This window comes from Atta colombica, unplaced genomic scaffold (genome assembly GCF_001594045.1).
Source record: "Atta colombica isolate Treedump-2 unplaced genomic scaffold, Acol1.0 scaffold100, whole genome shotgun sequence".
NCBI classification, from domain to species: Eukaryota; Metazoa; Arthropoda; class Insecta; order Hymenoptera; family Formicidae; genus Atta; species Atta colombica.
Window position 1 is genome coordinate 309829 of NW_017259185.1, and position 6793 is coordinate 316621.

Sequence of the window (6793 nt, forward strand, 5' to 3'; positions counted from 1 at the left end):
AATTTTTTTAATAAGTATATTTTTTTACGTAAATATCAATAATCTTTTTTTTATAAATATTTAATTGATTTCAAATACGCGAACGTTTCCGAGTTGTGTTAAATTTTTCTTGAATTTCCGTTTGTTCACCCGATATACGAAGCAGATGCATACGTGCGGAATAGAATCGAAAATGCTAGGAAACTTCGACGATAACACAGGACAATATGTAAGGACGCGTCTCTCCGCGTTTCCAACAAATATCGACCCATACCTGACCCATCTTCTCGGTTTAGCTAGCAAAATTTTGCAAAAACATTTGTCATAAGACACTACGGAAAAATCCTCTCAAACTGTGTCAAGCCGAGTACAGCGGATGTCTATTATTTTTTTCTTCTTCATTGTTTGCGGGGAATATCACTACGCGCAATTTGTTTTTCGACCGAAATAAAGAGTGCGCAAGTGTATACATTTTTATCTGTTCCGGTCGTTTGTTTTAATCTCGTAATGCATGTTTTCGCGCAACACTGACGAAATATCGTTTCATGAAATGAACACAATCGATTTCCTCGCAAATATTTTCATTGTTGAAATAAACGTAAGAAAGAGAAGGTTTTTAGCGTTGTGATTAGACATTCCATATAATATATCCTTTTAAACATTTTTGAAAAAAAATTAACAGAAATTTTTGACGAAAAAATGTAAGCAATAAATAAATAGTATAAATTAAATAGTAAAAATAGTAAAAACAATTTAGTTACGAAGATTATTCAATTTTTATATTATTTAAAAAATATATTTGCTTTTATATAATTTAATATAATAGCTAAATGCAATAGTCAACTTTATCGAAAATAGAGAAAGAAATTTGATAGTAAAAGTATTATATTATATAATTATTCAAATTACAATAATTTTACAATTTTACAAAAATTTGTATTACTTATGTAAATCTAATTTGATTATACATATAATACAAATAAAACACTTGTCAAAAACTTTTGTTGGATTAAATTTCAATTCTGGAAAGGTAACACAAGTACAGTTTTCTCTTCTTTAATATTGTCGCGTTTCTTTATTAGGAAATACGCACAAAAGAAGACTTGTGCCAGAGAGAAATCTTGACAACTTTATATCCAGAGCGACTATCATAATGCAACGTTGGCAGCGAAAATGGTTTTAATCCTTTTTAACCAAGCCCTCTGCATGTCTGACCCGTGACTTAGCTATACTACTGAATCCCTCGTAAAAGTCGCGAACGATGATCTCATGTGAAATTAATAAAGCAATTAGTCAAATCGTTCACAATCAAAATGTCACTTTAAATTCATTGTTTCGTATATGCCCTTTAAAAATACGCGTGCAATTTGTTTTGCTCGCGAGTCATCGAGGCACGGGCCCCATTATTATCTCCGCCATTCGAAGTCGCTCGCGCTCACGGCGACAATATAATTACTACGTCCCACACGGTCGCGTAAGTGTGTAATTAACCTACAACCGCCATTCCTGCGAAATGGAAGAAATTTAAATACCAATAACCCAGAACGCACGACATAGTCTTGGAAGCGACGCGCGCAGAACAATTCTTGACGGTCTAACGAGAGTGTCAGATGCTCTGGAAAGCTTCATCAGAGCCGTCCTAGAAACTTTATTTTTCCCGACTTTTTTCGCACAACTCTTCTTTGTCGTTATTGTCCTTTAACTCTAGTATAGCGTCTCTCGATGGTGAATCGTTGTTATTGGCAATCACAAATTTGTCGCATGCTTGATAACACAGTCAAATGTTAAAATTTTTACACCATTGTATAATCATGTTTTGCATGTGACGCGCTTAGATATATTATTCAGTATTTATATTTACAAAGGACAGTCGGCGAATTAACTCGCAAACCAGTGGCGCGAAACAATAATCAATATATTAGTGCAGGAATTAATTAACATTGACAGAGAAATTATAATATCTCCCTGTCGTCGCAGAGTGTATCGCAAATGAATCGTCGTTATTAATTGCACCAGGTTTAATTAATTGATGTTCACTCCGATAGATCGAAACTCGTATCGCGCGATTTTTACTCCGAGATAATAGAAGAGGAAGGGAAAAGTAGGACGTTCCCTTATCCTCTTTTAATCTATGATTGAACGCGGTTGTAAACACATTTTTTTCGGATTTCCGAGTGAGCTGCATATGTATACTATACGCGCATATTATCTCCACACGTATCGCTGGTATCGCGTGTACGAGTCTGTTTTGCAGGAATTATTTTCAGCGTTAAAGATAGCACACGCGCACACAGTGCTGCAGTGTGCATGGCGCGTCGAAATTTTAAAACCGACCGCAATATCGTTAGTTGAATACAAAAATCACCGGTCCGCAATTTCGCAATTATTATTTAAATTGACAGAAAGTATCCTGCTTTTAATCTTTCACCACGAACAAATTTTGTGTCGAATATACGAGAGATATTTTATACGAAAAAAAGCAATAAATAAGTCTCGAAACGCATCATATTTTGAATGGACAAATGCGATTTTATAATGATAGAATTCCAGGTTTACTTATTTATTCTTTCGATATATACAATGCATGAAAATAATAATTCAACAAAGAAGAGATATTAATAATTGCTTACTAATCGTGTAAAATCTAAATTAGTCCCTTTTTGAGACTCGATCTCCAGATCTCCAGATCTCTAGATCGGCTGCACCAATTTTATTATCGAACTGATCGCAATCGAAAGATACCGATGATATTATACAAAAAAAAAGTATTTTTAGATTTTTTTTTATTGCGGTTTTAGTTTCTAAGTAATTTTAATCTAAAGTTTGTTGATGTCAAAACTCCAGATAAAGTTAGTAGTAGCTTCACGAATTTGAATATATACGCAATGATATTCATTAAACGATCAAGCAGTCCATTTTGTATTTTTATGCATTTGACGTCGCAGCGTTATCGCGTCGCTTGATTGCATAATAAAATAATGATTAAGAGCACAATTTTTATAGTTATTATTGCTATAATATTAATATTAATAATTATATTTATAGTTTTAGATTAAAAAAAATTTCTGCTGGAAAAAATAGATGTAAATATAATTATTACTAATATTGTAGCAGTAATAACTATAAAAATAAAACTCCTTCAACCATCTGAAGACACGGTAGCTAATTATTTTATATTATAATTATAAATATCAGAAAATTTTCTCTCCACATACAATACTGTTAAATTTTTATCATTTATTTATGTCCTTTGAATGAATTTTCTCTGTCGTAAGTTTTCTCAACCTCGCCAAAATACTCGTTTCGAGAAAGTAAATTATAGGAAGAGATGTGCCAACAGCTATACTTTCGAAATTTACTCGACGCCCTGAGATGCGTATAAGAGAAGTCGATGTGGCATTATTCGCAGTCATCGATTTCCCTTACGATATCGAGAAAATGAGAAATTGAAAGGATGGGTCAATGATATGCGTTCCTGTCGCGTGGTTTCGACAGGAACTATTTCCCCAGTTTCTCCCCATCCTCTTTCTCGTTCTACATCCGCATCCTAAAGCTATCGTTCTGCTGTGCTGCTTCCATTTATTTTTCGCTATTCAAACCGGGGCAGTTACGTTTTATCACTCGGTTGATAAAATAAGTCGCATGATGTACAGAATGTTGCTAAAATTCTTAAACGGATATTCTCTCGTTCGCGATTATGGTAATGTGATAGCTATTAACGTATTAGCGTTCTCGAAATAACTAATTATTTTCATTGAGAAAACGAGGTTCTACAAACTATTGCTTCATCGAATTCAACGATACGCCTCGAAAATTAGTCCATGAATTTTGATAACACCCTGTATAACACCTCGGCGTGGCAATGCAAGCGGGAAACGGGATCGTCGACCTCGTGAAGTTTTGCGATGCTGAAAGTCGGTTGCGGTCGGCGGAGCGCAATAATTGCGGCCCGCCCGTTGAGACGAGCATAGATGCAGATGCGAGCAATCATACGGGGATTTATTAGTTTTCTATAAGATCGAGAGAAAAAAAAACAATATATACTGCGACCGCGAAATGCCATAAAATGTCGACTAAAGAATCTCGCGACCTGCCGAACTGCAAAACGAGAAATGAAAATCCCTGTCGCCGCGAGTTACGAAATGGAGAATTTGAGAGATGGCTGGCAACCATCGAATTTTACCGAATCAATTTAGTACAGTTAAAATTTTCTTGCATCTTTTTTTTATACACTTTATTAATATATACAATATTTCATAAAAGAAATAATAGACGTAACAGACGGAAGTGTTTTTTTCCAATTTAAATAGCCTATATCTTTAAAATTTGTGACGTTCAATTTTAATTAAAAAAACAATAATTTATTTGGATTTTCGTACACACGAATAAATTCTTGCACTGATAATTTACGCATGGATAATTAATGTAATAAAATATTTCTCGAGTATTTCGTGGAATAAAAAAGAAAAACGATACCGTAATTAACAGTGAACTACACAAAGAATAAAGCGCGGTTACATTCACACTCCCTTATAAATCTTCCGATTTTAATGAGTTCTTTTAAATAGGATCGTTAGACCGGCGGTACCGAGAGTTTAACAAAATTTATGGTATCCGTTGAGGGTTGCGGAAGACGAGAGGGGTACATACAAAGGGAGCGCAAAGAAATCGGAAGCCTGAAACGAACAGTTTCCCTCTCGCGTTGTTCCTGGCGATGGAACCTATCGCAAAGGCAATTCGGTGTATTCACGGTCGCTTCCACCGCTAGTTAACCATTGTAACATCCGCGAGAGGGGAATACGTTGTTACACCCCCGACCGCATCCGCACGAACATTCAATCCGCACGCGAAACTTTTCGCGTACCGAACGATCGGACCCTCGAACTCTGCGTAATTCAATTGAAACTGTAGCCGCGATCGAACTGTGTAGTCCCGCAATGGCTTGTTGTCGATTAAAAAAGTGGAATGGGAAAGAATAGAGCGAGAAAAACAAAGAGAGAAAGAAGAGGGAGGAGAATGGATGAAGAAGATAAAAACGAGAAGGATGCGCAACGAAAATTGTAACGAAAAACTTGCCGCCCCCATATCACCATCAAGAGAGGACCGGAAAACTCATTCGGTTGAGAAAAGCGATTCGAGATCAAGTTTTTCGTGTCGAATCGATACTTTCACGACGTAAGATAATGTCCTCATTCGTTTTAATAGCACGAATTGTCAGCAGGACCGAAAAATCGACATCGAAGGTGAAACCGTTAATCAAACCGCGATGCTAAGTTTTTATTTCGATGTGACATTTGTTCTTGCACTACGTGCTTCCAACGCGTTTTCTGTCTCCGCCCGTACGAAATCAGATAGGTGAAAAAAAAAAGGAACATGTTTGTCATAGCGTGACGCGGCGCAATGTGGATATACACTCTGGGGAAAAAAAATTACATTAACGATATATCCCGGATTTTTCATGTTCATCCACTTTAGATTCAAAATTGAAAACCGATTATTAACCGATAAAAACAACTTTTGTTACGATCTTCTATACAGCTCGTTTCCGTGCTCCGGATTCTTTGAATATTTTCACGATGAATTCTTGAAATATATTCGACAAGAACCATTACCCAACAAATGGATAATGGAAAAAAACCGGGACGAGAAAAAAGCGGGAAATTCTAAAAAGAAAAGAGACGTGATCATTGTAATTGGGTTACTCCGAACATTGTAGATTTCATTACACTACTATACTTTATCGGAAGGTGCATATCAATGATGAGTTAAAAATAACAGTGCGACAGAAACAAAATATAAATTTTCATTTTGCATTTCGCTAGCAATGCAATCCTAGTGTCACGAATAAATCCTCGCACGGAGAAAATCTACAGATATAATAAAGCTCCGAATATTATTAACGCCGTGGTACGCCGTGGTATACAAATATTCGTGGTATATAAATATGCCGGTAAAACGAACGTAAATAGACTCTGCAATCCCGACGGGATATAATATACTTTTACCTGGATACGTGGAGCCCTATATAATTATAATCAGCGAGATGAATCTCAAGATACGTGCACGATTGAACAATAATAAAATCATCGCATGCCTGCGATATAACCTTCGTGCTTTTCATATTTTCGCCTCCGCGCTAAATGCGGTTCTCTTGTTTCAATATTAACCAATTAAAGAGGTCAAGCTTTAAATATAAAGAATTTTCGTGTAAATTCGACCGCGGTCAAACTTCCAATTTAAATATTAAGTATGTATCATTTTTTGGATATATCTAAAAATATAGTATATATTTTTAAATATACTACAATAAATATACGAGACAGAAAAATCATTCTTAATTTATTATATTATGTATTTTAGTCGAGATATAATTTCTCGATAATAACTTTTTTTTAAGTAATATTCAATTATATTTTTTTGTAAGATCTTAATGTAATACGTAAGAATTAGATTACATTAAGAATTTTAGGAAGATTATTTGTTAAAATAATTTTATTTATAATAAAGTTTTTGTTCTAAAATATTTTATTAATTATTAATGATTATTAATGAAATATAAATCGAAGTTTATTTATGATTATTAATAAATTAAATAGAAATGTCGCGTCTGAACAAATTTTCGATTGCACCGAACTCAACTGGTGCCTTTTTACGCGTAATCAGGAATTTTTTAATGGGAATGGGTAATTATATATTCGTATTCAACGTGGCGTGCATGGCCGACTTTGAAATCGCACGAAATATGTATTGTTCACTTCGATCGCGTGATGGAAAAATGTATGATAATCCGTGATTCCATTTTTGTTACTACTTT